The sequence below is a fragment of the Cricetulus griseus genome (genome assembly GCF_003668045.3).
Source record: "Cricetulus griseus strain 17A/GY chromosome 1 unlocalized genomic scaffold, alternate assembly CriGri-PICRH-1.0 chr1_0, whole genome shotgun sequence".
Classification (NCBI taxonomy): Eukaryota; Metazoa; Chordata; class Mammalia; order Rodentia; family Cricetidae; genus Cricetulus; species Cricetulus griseus.
Window position 1 is genome coordinate 231,798,432 of NW_023276806.1, and position 17,525 is coordinate 231,815,956.

General features: G+C 48.6%; 1 pseudogene; it reads right to left on the reverse strand.

The window, feature by feature from the left end:
* Positions 1-14,707: 14,707 nt before the first annotated feature.
* On the reverse strand, positions 14,708-16,128 carry LOC100767160 (annotated as a pseudogene).
* Between the last annotated feature and the right edge of the window lie 1,397 nt (positions 16,129-17,525).

Sequence of the window (17,525 nt, forward strand, 5' to 3'; positions counted from 1 at the left end):
ACTTCCTGTTCCAGCAGACAGGAGGGGACATCTCCATCCTGTCACCTCCATGCTGCCCTGAGCTGCACCCCTGACTTCCCCTCTGAAAATAAGGATCTCAATTTGAATTTAATTGTTCTCATCCTTGATCTGACAGGTTGATTGGCTGTTAAATAAATTATTGAGATACTTATGAGTTTGTGGAGGAAATAAGTGATAGCGTGGAGAACCTTCCAGAATCTGTGTTCATTGTGCTGTGTCCATCTTGGGATAGGATGGGATTGTAGGAGCTGAGTGAGAACAGGGCTGTGTCCAGGTGGAGCTCAGTCCACTGTTGACTGTGACATGGTCACTCCTCAGCTCTGTCACCTCAAGGCTCTCTTCTCTTTTTCACTTAAAACCACATTCTGAGATCTGTTGTCACAGAGACACAGGGAATGCCAGAGCAATGTCCTGTCCCCAGAATTGTGAGCAGCCAAGGCTGCTGTGACAGGTCAGCCTGGGCTCTGACCTGGCTGTAGCTCTTTACGCCATATTCCCTGTTTATTGTAGTACTAAAGCTTTGGGATAAAGTTGTATTCAGAGGCTACACATTAAAAACAGGCACGGGTAGAGTGTAAGAAGCACTTTGACAACACACCCAGTTGATTTGGAGACCATCCAGGAGAACCTGTTGGTCTGGAAAGTTCCCTGTGTGAGTTGTGTTAATGCTGTGTTTGTGTGGAGGACATGGGACCCTCCTGTAGAGAGTGACAGTGGGGACAGATGGGGAAACTCCTTTGATTTGTGAGCATGTACATGGCTGGCACTCTGTGACCCTGAGAGCCCAGAGCTTCTGTTCAAACCCTCGCTGCAGGGGGCTGGGTTGGGTGGTGGCTCAGGTCTGGGTGAGGCCCTGTGCTGCAGAGAAAAGAACCCCAGAAAACTCAGCATAAAAACGAAGGTGGTGTCATTTCCAGGACAAGTATGGAGCTGGAGAGATTGCTCAGGGCTGAAGAGCACTCATTGCTCTTCCAGAGGACCTGGGTTCAGTTCCCAGCTCACCCCCCCACCCCCCCACCCCCGCCCAGGATAGGGGATAGGCTGCCCTCTTCTGGCCACCCGAGGCACTGCATTCACATGGTGCAGGGACATAACCTGGTCAAACATCCTTACACATTAAAATAAATATTTTTAAAAGAAAGGAAGATAAATGGAGGAAAATTAGATTTCTGTAACGAACAAGGTCCCTGAACAGTGTTGGGGGTCGTTATAGCAGGAGGGGATCTCCAAGGCCCTCCTACACCACTCTAGGGTCCCCTGCACTAGTGCTCACTGATCTTAGGGATGAGCGAGGGAAGGGAAATTGACACAACTTCCCCTACAGAGTGGCCCCGGATGCTGCTGTAGGCTGTGAAGCCTGTGTGTTCATTTATGCTGTTTGTTTTATCTTGTTGTAGCCCAGGTTGGCCTTGATTCTTGATCCTTCTGTCTCCTCTCAGCATGCCAAGTGCCAGTGTGTGTGTGTGTGTGTGTGTGTGTGTGTGTGTGAGTGTGTGTGTGAGTGTGTGCGCACTTGTGTGCTTCTGTGTGTGCACATGAATGTGAGTGTGTGTGTTTGTGCTTGTGTGCGTGCATGTGTGTGTGCACATGAGTGTGAGAGTGTGAGTGTGTGTGTGAGTGTGTGTGTGTGTGTGAGAGAGAGAGAGAGAGAGAGAGAGAGAGAGAGAGAGAGAGAGAGAGAGAGAGAGAGAGAGAGAGAGAGAAGAGAGAGAGAGAGAGAGAGAGAGAGAGAGAGAGAGAGAGAGAGAGAGAGAGGAGAGAGAGAGAGAGAGAGAGAGAGAGAGGAGAGAGAGAGAGAGAGAGGAGAGAGAGAGACAGGAGACAGGAGAGAGACAGGAGAGAGGAGAGAGAGAGAGAGAGAGAGAGAGAGAGAGAGAGAGAGAGAGAGAGAGCAATTGGAGAGAGTTTAGTAGCAGTTGGGGGAGGATCTTGAAATAGATCTTCCTCGGATCAGCCCGGGGATCGCAGGTCCCGTGCAAACTGCAAAGCAGAGGCTCCAGGGCTGAAGAGAAAATCTCTCGCTAATTTGGGATGAAGTGGACACAGGTGACAGCTCCCTGCCTTCCCCAGTTCACAGCAGCTCTGGTGAGCAGGGGCTCTGATCAGCTCCCACCCCTGGGTCCTGCTGCCCCCTGTTGGCCATTAGCGGCTTCGCGGCTTCCAAGGGTTCGGGATGGACAGGGAGCGCACAGTTAATTAATTGTCCATCAGACCGCAGGCTGCAGGGTTCTGGAGCCGCCCAGGCTGTCTGGGCCACCCTGAGGAACCGCTGTCCCCTGCACAGCCCCTCACATCACAGCGTCAGTTCCCTTTCCTTCAGTTGCTGACGTTGCCCGGGATTTCATCCAGGGCTGCCTGTGTGTCGAGCATGTCCTGATGACCACACCTCAGCCCCACTAGCTTAGTTTGGTGTAACCCAGGCAAAGAAAGGCCCCGGTGTCTTTGAGACACCTGTAATCCCAGCCCTCAGCAGGCAGAGGCGGGGATCTCTGAGTTCCTGAGCACATAGCAAATCCCAGGACAGCCGGGGTGTGAGGTGAGACCAGAACACGGGGATCCCCAAGACTGACACTGGAGGGGGGGTGCAGTAGGGGGTAAGGTGTGTCAGGACGGAAAGGGCCATGAAAGAGTCCCAGGCCGGGACTGGGGTGAGCCTGTGGCCCCCGCCTAGTACTGAGCCAGGTGAGCCTCAGGGAACCTTGGAGCCAGAGCGAGCCTGGAAAAGCTGGAACTTGGTCCAAGGAGGGGAAAATAGCGGTGGACTGGGCGAGCTCCACAGGACAGCACTTGACCCCGCCCACAAGACCTATGGCCCAATCAAGAGTGGCTTTCAGAGTCTCCCTCCTTCTTTCCCCTTCTCTGGGCTTCAACATGCCAGATCCTCAGGTGTTCGATCCTCAGGTGCTCGGCAAAGATGCCACTGGCCACGTACCTGAGAGTGGGGTGGAGGAGATGACCTCAGGTGTGTGTGTGTGTGTCAATGTGTGTGAGTGTGTGTGTGTGAGTGTGTGTGAATGTGTGTGTGTGTGTGAATATGTGTGTGTGTATGTGTGTATGTGTGTGTGTGTATGTGGTGCGTGTGTGTGAATGTGTGTGTGTGTGTGTCAGTGTGTGTGTGTGTGTGTGTGTGTGTGTGTGTGAATGTGTGTGTGTGTGTCAGTGTGTGTGTGTGTGTGTGTGTGTGTGAATGTGTGTGTGTGTGGTGTGTGAGTGTAGTGTGTGGACAGCACCTGAAATTTTCCCCCACATTGTCAACGGAACCTAGGGACTGCCATCCACCTTGCAAGTTTCCTGCCTCTGAACTATGCTCCGCCCCTTTACTTTGTTTTTTTAGATTTAAGTATGTAGTGTTCTATCTACATTCACACCTGCAGGCCAGAAGACGGCACCAGATCCTATTACAGATGGTTGTGAGCCCTCATGTGATGCTGGGAATAGAACTCAGGACCTCTGGAAAAGCAGCCAGTGCTCTTAATCCCCAAGCCCTCTCTCCAGCCCTCTCATGCCGCCCCTACCCCCCGGTGCCCTTTACTTTTAAGAACTGGTCCACGCTGGTCTTGAACGTATTCTGTAACCCAAGCAGGCTTTCCATCCTGTGCCTCAGTCTCCCAATTAGCTGGGATTACAGGTCTACAAACCAAACAGGCTTTTAAGACTTGCTCAAGGTTGCTGGGTGGTGGTGGTGCACCCCTTTAATCCCAGCACTCAGGAGGCAGAGGCAGGAGGATCTCTGTGAGTTTGAGGCCAGCCTGGTCTACAAAGTGAGTTCCAGGACAGCTGGGGCTGCACACAGAAACCCTGTCTGGACCCTCCCAAAGGACTTGTTCCTTCACTCTAGAGCACTGGTTCTCAACCTGTGGGTCTCAACCCCTTTGGGGGTTGAAGGACCCCTTCATAGGGGTTGCTTAAGACCATCAGAAAACACAGACATTTACATTATGATTCATAACAGTAGCAAAATTACAATTATGGAGTGGCAATGAAAATAACTCTATGGCTGGGGTCACCACAGTGTGAGGAAATGTATTAAAGGGTGGCAGCATCAGGAAGGTTGAGAACCACTGCTCTGCAGTCTTCTCTGGGCACATAAGCAGGGCCGCAGGAAGGGTCTGAGTCAAATGTAAATGACAAGGTATGTGTTTTAGAGACAGTCTCACCCGTCCCAATGTCTGGGTGCAGGTGTTGCAGGCCCTCCACCTTCAGAGGAGTTGTGACAACCACTTAGGGGCTGAGACAGACAATCTCAGTCATGTGGTCTTTTCCCACGGTAACCCTCGGGGCAGGGCCCAAAGCTGTCCATGTGTCCAGGTCTGGTGACATGTGCCACCTTCCTGGAGAGCTACAAAGCAGTCCCCTCCCTAAGCAACCTAGCCACTGTTGGGTCAGAGCAGCGAGAGACCATAGGTTACCACCCTGCCTCCTTCCTGGAGTCCACCAGGGTGGGAACCAGAGAGGTCGACAGTAAGGAAATGCTGGAGAACTCGAAGGCCCCAGGACAAAGGAGAGGAAGCTGTCACAGCACATTAAGTACTTGTTATTGCCTACAGACAGACAGACAGACAGACAGACAGACAGACAGACAGAGTGAGGTGATGGGTTAGTGTTCAAGTGGAGACCGCAGGGCACCAAGCTACAGGAGAGTGGAGGCCGCCTCCACCGCTCTTCTAAGAGTTGAGACTCAGTCAGAGATGAAGCAGTGGGGGCTCTCACAGGTGTGAACCAACAGGGTGGTGGTGACAGGGATGGGAAAGTCACAAAGTCACCTCAGAGGTCCAGGAAGAAGTGGCCTTGGGCACACTCTCTTGAGGCTGAGTCCTGCAATGGAGGCCGGAGGAGGACTGTGGAAGCCTCAGAGGCAACAGGAAGGGAAGGGGACCTCGTAATCTTTTTAAAAAAGACTTATTTACTTACTTACTTATGTATTTGAGTGCTCTGTTGATTTTTTGACCAAGTTTGCCATAGGGATAAGAGCACAATCCTATTCAGGAGTTTCTATTCATAATTAGGATTTATGACCTCGATGTTGGATCAGGACATCCCAATGATACAGCAGTTAATAAGGTTCATTTGTTCAACATAAGAGCCCCCCCCCAAATTATATCAGGGAATGCCTACAGCTGAAAGACACCTTCAGTAATTGGCTGGATACAAGACTAAGAACAAAAAATCAGTAGGCCTCCTAAATACAAATGACAAATACACTGAGAAAAAAATCAGGAAAATGGCATCCTTCAAAACAGCCACAGAGAATATGAAATGTTTTGGGATAATTCTAACCAAGCAAGTGAAAGACTTGAGTGACAAAACTTCAAGTGTCTGAGGAAAGAAATTGGAGAAGATATCTGAAGACGGAAAGATCTCCCATGCTCTTGGATAGGTAGGATTAACCTAGTAAAAGTGGCCATGCTACCAGAAGCAATCTACAGATTCAATGCAATCTCCATCAAAATTCCAACACAGTTATATACAGACCTTGAAAGAAAACAACTCACTTCAAATGAAGAAACAACAAATCCACTATGGCTAAGACTATTCTGAATGGGCTGGAGAGATGGCTCAGAGGTTAAGAGCACTGACTGCTCTTCCAGAGGTCCTGAGTTCAATTCCCAGCACCCACCTGGTGGCTCACAACCATCCGTTACAAGCTTCTGGTGTGCAGATATGCATGGAAGCAGAATGTTGTATACATAATAAATAAATAAAATCTTTTTAAAAAGACTATTCTGAACAATAAAAGAACTTGTTGAGGTAACACCATCTCTGATTTCAAGCTGTACTACAGAGTTGTAATAATAACAACCACATGGTATTGTCATAAAAACAAACACATTGATCCATGGAGTTGAATCAAAGCCCTAGGCATAAACCCACACACCTATGGAATCTGACTTTTGATAAAGAGGCCAGAAATACACAATGGGAAAAAAACAAAGCATCTTCAACAAATAGTGCTGGTCTAACTGCAGGTCTGCGTGTAGAAGAATGCAAATAGATCCGTATCTATCACCCTGCACAAAACTCAAGTCCAAGTAAAACAAAGACCTCAATGTTAAACCAGACACACTGAACCTGACAGAAGAGAAAGTAGGGAAAGCCTTGTGTGAATTTGAACAGGAGATACCTTCCTGAAGAGAACACTGGTAGCCCAGGCACTGAGATCAACAATTAGTAAACGGGACCTCATGAAACCAAAAATCTTCTGTAAGGCAAAGGACACCATCATGAGGACAAAGCGGCAGCCCACAGAATGGGAAAAGATTATTATCAACTCAACACTCATAGAGGGCTATTATCCAAAATATATAAAGAACTCAGGATACCAGATATCAGAAAACCAAATAATCCAATCTTATAAATGAGAGATATATCTAAACAGAATTCTCAGCAGAGGAATCTCACATGACTAAAGAGCACTTAAAGAAATGTTCAACGTCCTTAGCCATCAGGCATATGCAAATCAGAAGGATTCCGAGAAGCCATCTTACACCTGTCAGTGTGGCCAGGATCAAAACCACAAGTGACAGCTCCTGCTGGAGAGGAACACTCTTCCATTGCTGATGGAAGTGCAAACTTGTACAGCCACTATGGAAATCAATGGGGTTGTTCCCCAGAAAATAGGGAATCCATTTAACTCAAGACCCAGTTATGCCACTCTGGGCACACATCCAAGAGATGCCCCATCCTACCCCAAGAACACTTGCTCAACTGTATTCATAGTGGCTTATTCATAACAGTCAGAAACTGGGAACAACCAAGATATCCCTTATCCAAAGAATGGATAAAAAAAAAAAAAACCTGATATATTTACACAATGGAGTATTACACAGCTGTTAGAAAAAAAATGACATCATGAAAATTTTCCGAAAAATTCATGGAACTAGAAAAAAACATCATCCTGAATGTGGTATTCGAAACCCAGAAAAACAGACACATACTCACTCATAAATGGATAATAGCTGTAAAGCAAAGGACAGCCATGCTACCATGCACAGTCCAAGAGAGGCTGAGTGCAGGAGGTGTCTGGGGGCAGCATGGATGTCCTTGGGAAGGGGAAATAGAACAGATCTTGTGTGTGGACGGGGTATGGTGGCAATGGGAAGAGGGGGGTCAGGTGGGGCAGGGAGGTCTTGTGGAACTTTATTTTTACTGTGCAAAGTTGTTTCACATTTGTTTATGCTGTGGTATATCACTTTACTGCATAAAGGAGTGTTACATTTCTTTATGCTGCATTGGTTTAACAATGTAAGGATGTGTGTTTAATTATTTAAAGATGTGTTACATTTGTTTCCTCTTATCTGTCCAAGGCACCTGATTGGTCTAATGAAGATCTGAACAGCCAATAGCCAGGCACAGGAGGGACAGGTGAGGCAGGCAGAGAGAGTAAATAGAAGGGAGAAGAAGAGGAGGAAAGAATGAGAGAGAAAGGGAGGGACATGCCTGGGGCCAGAAGCCAGGCAGCCACCAGCCAGACATGAAAAGCAATGAAACTAAGATAGATATACAGAAAGAAATAAAAGGTAAAAAGCCCCGAGGTAAAAGGTAGTTAAAGAGAAACAGGTTAATTTAAGTTAAAAGAGCTAGCCAGAAACAAGCCTAAGCTGGGCTAAGCATTCATAACTAATAAGAAGTCTCTGTGTTGTGATTTGGGAGCTGGTTGGTGGCCCCAAAAGAAAATGCCTGGTAAGGGGAAGAATGGAGGGTGAGAGAACAGGAAGAGACAACTGGAAGGAGGCATTTGGAGGGCAAAGTGGAAACATAGTGCAGAGGAAACTTCCTGGAACCTCTGAGGGTGACCCCAGCAAGGACTCCAATAACGGAGGATACGGAGCCTGAACCAGCCATCTCCAGTTACCTGACAAGGATCCCAGTAGTGGGACCAGTAAACCAATGCAGCCACAAAACCTTTGTCTCACACCTATCCTGCCTGCAGGGTGTGCTGTGGCAATGGTGGCTCAGAGCTTATGGGAGTGGCCTAACTTGAGGCCCAGGTCACAAGACTGAACCTAATGAGGAACACGAATGCAACCCAAGATAGGTTATTAACTGGTAATTTATTGGGAAATATATACTCACACGAGGAAGCAATAACCAGATTTGGCACTCTTAGAAGTCTGGTCTCAGATGCTTCCAAACTGACTCTACCCGAGAGAGAGCAAACCTGGCTCTCTCGCCTTTTTCTACAACCTTCTAAGTACTTGTCACCATGCCCAAATGGGTGGGGTCATCAGGACAGGTAATCAAGGTCTCTCCCTACAAGAACCCATGTCTACCAATTCCCCGATGGCCAACCACCGGAAGCTGGATGACTCAGACCAGAACCCCCCCCCAAAAAAAGTCAATGGAAAGATTCCTAATGACATTCGGCTATACTCACAGCTCTGTGCCGAGTCCAATTATCATCAGAGAGGCTTCATCCAGCACTTGATGAGAACAGATACAGAGACCCACACCCAAACATTGTGCCGAGTTTGGGGACTCCTATGGAAGAGGGTCAGGTAGATTGCAAGAGCCAGAGGGGTGAGGATGACAAGAGAACACGGCCCACAGAATCAACTAAGCAGGGCTCCTGGGGCTCCCGGAGACTGAAGTGACAATAATAGGGCCTCCTTGTGTCTGCACTAACTAGGTCCTCTGCATATAGTCTGTGATTGTTTGGCTTGGGGTTTTGTGACATCCTAACAGTGGGAGTGAGGTTGTCTCTGACTCCTGCCTGATCTTAGGATACTTTTCCTCCTACTGGGTCCTCCAGCCTTGAGATGAGTGTTTGTGCCTGGTCTTATTGCATCATGTTATGCCCTGTTTGGTTGATATCCCTAGGAGGCTGCTCTTTTTTGAGAGAAACAGAGGACCTGGGGGAGAAAGGGAACTGGGAGGGAGAGAGGCTGCAGTTTGGGCGTACTGTATGAGAGAAGAATTAATTAAATACAGCAATTTTTAAAAGAAGAAGAAATCATTCTTGAGGCTGTTGAACCAAGTTCCCTCCAGGCTGTGGGTGACGCAATCAGATGTGCTGAGGCAGGAGCATGGCTGTGTGTTCTGAGAAGAATAAGGAAGCAGATGCCTGGAGCAGAGCCACAGGCTGTCTGCACCATGAGGCCTTGGAGAATGCTGGAACCCTCCAACTGTTCCATAGTAGTACCTGCTGAGTTGAAACCTTCCCTCTTGGAGGGAGAGGGAGGCCATGACACTCAGGAGGTAACTCAAGGTCATGTGTCTGGGAGAACAGAAGTTGGAAGAGGGGCTGGAGAGCTGGCTCAGCAGGGAAGAGCACTGCTGCTCTTCCAGAGCACAGGGGTTTGAATCCCAGCATCCAGGTGTCTGTAACGCCAGTTCCAGGGGATTCAAGCCCTTCCCTCACCTCAGCGGGCACTGCACACACATGGTGCAGATACACACATGAACACCCAGGCATGTAAAATAAAATAATTTTATATAAAGAAACTGACTACTCTCTAGGATTCCTCCACAACTGTGTGACAAGGAGTAACATGTCCTGGGGAAGCACACTGACCATCCAGCTGTGGAGAGAATTCTCTGACCTTCCAGCTGTCCGGAAGCTGTGCAGAGAGCTCCAAGGAGGAAGTTCCAGGAGTTGTTTCCTGTCTTGGGGTGGCATTTTCAGTGATGCTGTCTGTGGGCTGTCAGTTGTTCCTGCCCCTGTGAGTTACCCCTCTCCCACACTCCTGTTGGTGACCCCAATAAAACCCACTGGCTCACCAGGCTGAGCACTGATGCAATGGTTACTTTGTCAGCTGTGAGTTCCCTAACTGACATGAACTGTTGTGTGTGTGTGTGTGTGTGTGTGTGTGTGTGTGTGTGTGTGTGTGTGTGTGTGTGGTCTTTCCAGGGAAAGTCTGTCACACAACACAGAGCTGTCCTCACAGTGTGACAGGAGTTAGAGCAGTTGAGCAGAGGGAACAGAGGCACAATTCCTCTTCCATCAGGATCTGCTGGAGGGAACTGTAGCAGGGGAGAAGCCGGGCAGACAGTGGGGACCTGGGGAAAGCAGTGTCCTGCTCCTGATGCACACTCCAGCGTCCCCTGTGAGATCACCGGGACGGGAAGTGTCCTCCCCTGTGAGGTCACCGGGATGGGAATTGAGGCATCCTGGGTCCTCTCTACAGATGACATCACAGTCCTTCCTCCTGGACTAACTGTGGGTGTGACAGGGAGGGGCTGGAGCAGCAGGCAGCACTGCAGACTGTCCTGGAGGAAGACAGAGTGGCCATAGGTGAGGAAGAGGAGGACTGTCAGGGATGCATGAGGAGGGCCGTGGAAGCCTCGGTAGGCGATGCTGAGCTGAGATGCCCACTAGAGATGCAGGGCGGGTGGGTTCTCAGACAGAGGGACAAAGGGGGACACTCTGAGGACATCTTTGTGCTGGAGAAGACAGTGGGGGGTGACCTCAGAGTCATAGTCTTTGAGAACTGATGAAGCACCCAGGATATGAGGGTCCAAGAGGTTGGGGTCAAGTGTAACTGAGAGAGGCATTGGATGGTTTAATGATTTCTTCTCTTTTTGAGACAGGATCTCACTGTGTAGCCCAGGCTGGACTGGAACTCACTATGTAGACAAGGCTGGCCTCAAACATACAGGAACCTGCCTGCCTCTGCCTCCAGAGTACTGGGGATTAAAGGTGTGTGCCACCATTCCTGACTTATAATGTTAAATTATTTGCATATATGGCCTGTGTGGGTGTGTGCCTGAGAATGCACGGATGTGGAGGCCAGAACATGGCATCACAGACCATTGTGAGTCACCTGACGGCTGACACTGAACACATGCTCTTAAGCAGAGTGGCCTCTCTGGCACCAGGAATTCATTGTGTTTCTTCTTTAAAATAAATTATCACTGTGTGTCATGTAGGCATAAGGCACACATGTGCTATGGCATGTTCATGGATGTCAGAGGACAACGTGTGGTAGTTGGCTCTCTCCTTCCCACAGGTGGGTTCCAGGGATGACACTCAGGGGTCAGGCCTGTGCAGCAAGTGTGTTAGCTGAAAAAGTGGAAAGAGGCCGGCAGAGGGCAGCAGAGAGCAGCAATGGCTTTGGCCCTCATCAGAGTTCTCCCAGGGACTCCCTGAAGGAATCCTCCCACAGCTTCCCTAGGATAGAAATGTCACCTCAGAACAAGGCCCTTAGAATATCCAAGGAGCATCCAAGTCCACGTGACACAGAGAAAGGGAAGCTATGGAGAGCCAGACGAGCTTCTGACTTGGACATAGTTGGCTACTCCTGCCCTTGGAAAGGCTTTTTAGTGACAGCACAAACAGATGAACAACAAACAGTCATGGCTGGCCGTGGGTGACACATGCCTTTAATACCAGAGCTCAGGAGGAAGAGGCAAGTGGACCTCTGTGAGTTCTAGTCCAACATGGTCTACAAAGTGAATTCTAGGACAACCAGAACTACAATAAGACCCTGTCTCAACCAAAACAAAATAATAGTCCTGATCCTAGAGAATGGGACACTTGAAATAAACCCTGGACGGAAGGGCAGGATCCCAAACCACTGACAAACCAAGGGTTTCATCAGGGTCGACACCCCCCGCCCCAGAAGTCATGCACAGCTCTTCAGGACAAACTCAGAGTGACCTGGCCCACTCCCAACCTCAGAGGGACTGTTTCCATTAGGTCACGTCACAGAGTGGGGTTGATAAGGGAAGAAAGATTCCTGCCCTCTGGACAGCCCAAGCCAAGCTCTGCCCTCCTGGTGTCTCTCCTCCCTGGGGGACTTCCCAGTGTGACCAGCTCCGGAGACCCTGCTCCTGCCACCCCAAAGAAGACTTGTCCCACTGGAGTGTTGCACACAGGCTTTCGTCTTTTTCATAGAGAGCACCCAAAAGAGAAAACCCTAGGTGGAATCACAGGTTTTAGGGTGCAGCTGGGGCTCCCTGGAATCTGCAGTTGGCATCACTCATTCACCAAGCCTTCAAGGCACCCCTAGCTTCCCTCCTGCTCTGACCTTAAATTCCTTTTCTTCCCTCCACTGTCCTTCCAGGATGACTGGTGCCACTGTGGATGCAGTAAGACACAGAAACTCTGAGCCCCTGCAGAAGTGGCTAGGGAGGGGCCCAAAACCCCAGAGCTTCTCAGAGTCTGAATGTCCTGGGGTGACTTCGAGGGTGAGGGTCACAGACTTCATGACCCTGTACAGATCAAAGTGAAAGTCCTGGGTGGGACATGAATGGCGAGCACCTTCAAGCTTGGTTCTCACCCCTAGGGCAGCAGCTGTGACCTTTGCACACAGTGGGTCAGCAGGTTCTGAAGTCTGAGACGGTCCCTGCACCATCCCTGCCTCATCACTAACCATGTAGCCCAGGGTAACCCTACCCCTGCCAAATGCCATCCAGGGCTCAGGTTCTGAAAAATTCCATGCAGGGCTCAGGGTTAGCAGTAGAGGGAGCAGCTGCAGCTGATAGGAACCAATGGAGGAAAGAGACTCAACTGCAGGCATTGCAGGAGGAGGCTGATGTTGGCCCAAGTGTGACAGATCCATGGAACCAACCACAGATCCATCCTGTGATTCAGAAAATACTGAGTAAAGTCCTCAGCCTGTTTTTGGATTGACAGAGAGAGTAGAAGGTTACACCATAGGGTGTAGTAATACTTTGTTTATGACTAACAAATAAAGCTCATCTGAAGATCAGAATGCAGAGCTAAGCAGCTAGTTAGCCATAGAGGCCAGGCAGTGGGGCACACACACACCTTTAATCCCAGCACACAGCACTAAGGCAGACAGAGCTCTGTGAGTTCAAAGCCACCCTGGGCTTCATGTATTTTAATCTGTCTAAAAGAGAAACAGAGCTCACACAAAGGTGATCCCAGCACTTGGGATGACACGCCTTTAATTCCAGCTCTAGAGAGGTAGAGACAAGAGGATACAGCTGGGCAAAGAGCAGAATATAAGGCAGGAGACAGGCAGTGTGAGGATGCAGTGTGAGGGTGCAGTGTGAGGATGCAGTGTGAGGGTGCAGTGTGAGGATGCAGTGTGAGGGTGCAGTGTGAGGATGCAGTGTGAGGGTGCAGTGTGAGGATGCAGTGTGAGGGTGCAGTGTGAGGATGCAGTGTGAGGGTGCAGTGTGAGGGTGCAGTGTGAGGATGCAGTGTGAGGATGCAGTGTGAAGTTTTGTAAAGAGAGCATTCAGTCTGAGTATTCATGGAGACAGGATCGCCCATTTGGTCTGAGGTAAGAGGTAAGAGGTAAGAGGTAGTGACTGGCTGCTTTTGCTTCTCTAATCTTTCAGCTTTCATCCCCTAATATCTGCCACTGGGTTTTTATTATTAAGACCTATTAGATCATGTACTACAATAGGGAGCTGTCAGAAAAAATCACATCCTATCATCTGTGCCATCGTCACTGCAGGTGGCAATCTTGGTGTCAGTGAGGTGAGCCAGGCACAGGAGCCATGGGGAGCAGGAGGAGGTGACTTGGTCCCAGCACAGGGTCCAGGTTCCCCCTGTCACAGTGTAGATCTGCATTTCTCCTAGGTTGGCCTTGGGGACTGTGTCATGGGTTCTTCACTCCTAGAGCTGGGGACAGGCTGGGCACAGTGCTGGATGGGATAGTGTTTCCTGTTTCAGGACATTTGGACTTGTAAAATTCCCAGATTCAAGGACATTGGTGCCTGCATTGATTAATATAGTGATATATTGACTGACTGACTGACTGATTGATAGATTGACTGACTGGTTGATTGATTGATTGCTTTACTATGACAGGGTCTCTCTGTGTAGTCATGGCTGCCTTGAATCTCTTTGTAGATCCAGCTCACCATGGACCTACACAGATCCACCTGCCTCTGCCTCCTGAGAGCTGGGATTTAAGAAAGCACCAACATGTCCTGCCCAGGTCCAAGGATTTTATAGACACATCTACAGAGTTTGGCAGAACAGCTTCCCCTTGTTATCTGACACATCTGTGGAGCAGCCTAAAGGTCACACTACCAAGTTTCCCAGTAAACTGCGCAGAGCTTTGTGTGAACAGTTCATGGGAACAGGTAGTACCTGAGTCCTGGTGAGGGTAGTTAACAGCTGAGGACTGCTGCAGGGTGAGTGAATTAAAGTTCCTCCTTCTTATCTTAAAGCTTGCAGAGACATGCCATGCTGCCCTGGGACTCTGTGTGTTAGCTCTCTCTTATCAGAGGGTATATATTTCTACAGTTTAGTGACTTTAGTTAAGAAAGAAGCAAACATTGCAGGAAAAAATGACATACATGTTTTTTTTTCAGGAAATGTTATTGCATTTATTGAAAGACATGTAATTTAATTATATAAATTAAATGGCACATGACTAAGATTAAATTAAATTAATCTGAATTTATATGTACATTTTCATTTTCAGTCCAGAGCATTACATTCATGCAGTGGTACGAAGCACTGATTTTTTTTTCAAATGTCCATCCTCTTGAGAAATACAAGAGTGTTTAGCTGAAGTTGTTACTTACTGTTTGAATTTATGTTGCCATAACAATTTAAGAAAGCCAAAGCCTAGGGAATCTAAATGTTATTTGTGATATATAAAACATATACAAATATATATATACTAACGTGTGTGTATTAGTATTATATGTGTGTGTTTATTGTATGTAGTAGTTATATCTGGTTTTTGCCTATCTTTGAAACTTTCCAACATTTTGAACTGTCCAGATCTTGAGCCTATACACAAAGAGGATTGTGGCAACTTTAAGAGTCCATTGATGTGTCAGGGGGCTCCTGCTCTTCTTGGATGTCAGCTGTGGCATCTTCACATAGCTTGGCTGTAGAAAGTGTATCCCGTGAAGTAAGTGTGTCTTCTGAGTCTTCTTGTTGGCCTGCATCAGAAGGCTGCTGCTCTTCTGGGACATCAATCATGACATCTTCACACAGCTTGGATGCAGCAGCCACATTCTGTGGAGTGAGCCTGTGTCCAAAGCCCTGATACTGGCCCAGGCGGGGGACGGCTTTGAACCTGCAGAAACTGCATCTTGTAACAATGGGAAAGCAGGCTTGTGTGTTCAGTGTGCTCCGGGTCTTCAGGAAAACATTTTTTTTCCCAGATAATCTCACATTGTTCTCCCAACGAATCTTATTTGTTCAGAAATATCATCTCTGATATCAGACACATCCCACAGAGTGAGGAAAGAGTCAAAGCATGAGCCTTCCTCTGCCTCCTGCATGCAGGGTTTATAGGAGGAGGGGTGATGGGCTATCACCGCAAAGAACACTTCCATGCGGATGAGGAAACCCTGCAAGCCTGTGGCCACCGCGTCTGCACTTTGCCATTCCCACGTACGCTTTTCTGAAATAACGCCAACCTTAACCAACAAAGCTGTAAGTACTGCTTGCCAGAATGAGACAAAGACTAAGAGTTTGATACAAAGAAATTTGCCAACGGGTTGTAGAGGGCTGAGTTCTTCCTTTAGCACTTTGTAAAACAGCAGGAGGCAGTACATGGCAAACAGTTGTGACAAATTATTTCTTATAACCAAGTAAGTCCAAGCGTTGGAGAAACTAAAGTTCCCTTCATCGTAGACACCAACAATCTCACATATCAATGCTGTCACAGTGGCAATTGGTCTGACCACAGTGTACTGCAATACTCCTAGTTTGCAGCGAAGGAGCAGCATTTCTCCCATAGTTCACGGCGGACAGCAGCATAGTGGAGGGAGATGCTGTTGCTGCTCTTTAGCTTCCAGGTGTAACATCACGTTTGGGAATCAGATGGGTTAGGTAGTTGTGAAGGAATACCATAAAGTTATAAATGACGTATGCTTCATAACACTCCCTCCAGGTATCCACGTATATGGCAATTTTGGGGTATTTCAAAGACAACCAACTATCCAAACTGTGTATTGGGACCATCCAAAGAATCCTTATATAGGTTTTTGAAGTTCGGGTTGTGTGTCGTGCACCAAATGTTGCAGAATCCCCCAGAGGGACACAGGTACCATCAACAGCAGAAAGATACCAGCAATAAACCATGCTTTAGTGTGTATTCCAACCTTCAGTTTCTGATGTTCCCAAATACACAAGGGAACAGAGATCAGGATGGAAACTACATAAATTAGTAGGAGCAGGGGTCGGATCCATCGCCTCCAGTTGTTCTGGTTACACGCGCAGGGCATTTTCATAAACAAATTAGCTTTCGACAGCCAAGAAAACGAAGTAAGCCGAGCTTTTGGAGCGTTCTCTCCTTGGGCTGTTTTCTTCTCTGGCACTCTACAGGGGAAAATTTAGCAGCTGCTGGCTCGGCGTCCTTGGGTCCCGCTGTGGTTGTCGCTGCCACAGTGGAGGCCACTCCAGATGCTCGCAGGTGCGGTGCTGGCTGCATCCCCGCCTGGTGCCGCCTGGAGCCTTGGCTGCACCATGGCCGGGAGGACAGCTGGGGTAACCTGGGGGCTGGGACCTGCAGCTGGTAGCCGCCCACTGACTCCCTCCCGCTCTGGCTGGCGAGTCTCCGGCCCCCGGAAGACCTGGCCCAGGACTTCATCACTCATGCTTACATGTTTTATATGGTTTTATATGAACTTTCAGACATACATGCTTTATATGGTTTCTTTCTGACTATGGATGAAGCTTCTGTCCCCAGTCCGCTCCCCTGGTGTGAGAACTGCCCTCTGTCCAGTGTCCTCACTGTCCACACTGCACAGGGCTGAGGTTCTCCGGGTTCCACTCAGGTATCAGATCCACAGAGTCACTGACCACAGCCTGGGTCACTCATCTCCCTCAGCTCATCAGCTCATCTGTCACCACACATCACAAGGGTGAGGGCAGGACAGTGGGAGGGGACAAACTTGATCACTTCTCTACACTGCCCTGCTGTCATCATTCTGCTTTGTAATTGTTACTCATCTCTTACTGTGGTGGATTTATTAACTCTGTCATAGGAGTGTGTGCACATAACACAGGCAGTGTGGACAGGGTTCACTGCTGTGTGATGGAGAAGATGCTGGAGCCCATGGAGACCCTGTGGACAGAGAATGAGCATTGGCTGGGATGCAGCCACACAGACCGCGCCCTGGCCTTGAGAGGCCACAAACCTGCTGGCGTTGGTGGCCTCGCTGCTGCTCACCCTCTTGATGCTGGTGTGTGTGCGGGTATTTTGTGCAACTTCCAGTTTTATCTAAATTCTGGTTTCCACGGGAACTGTGGGGGACACAGCATCCCAGGAAGGAGGTCGAGAGCCTTTGGATCTGAACCTGGAGAGCACCCTGCAGTCTCCACACAGGACAGGATCCCATCACCACTGGAGGACACCTGCTGAGGAAGGCCACTGTGCGCAGTCACAGCCCTTTATCAGGAAACAGGGTTAGGACATTAAGGGCCTCTGTCTTTAGTGACTTAGCGTTGAGATTTCTTAAGACCCTATCAATGTTTATAATTCCAATTATAATCTCATCAAACTTACTCACACATAAGCCATAGAGACATGAATGGAATTAAACCTAAACTGGGCCATTACACATTTCATCTGAAATATTTGTGTCACTAGGTCTCAGCTTCACAGATTTATTCCTTGGGT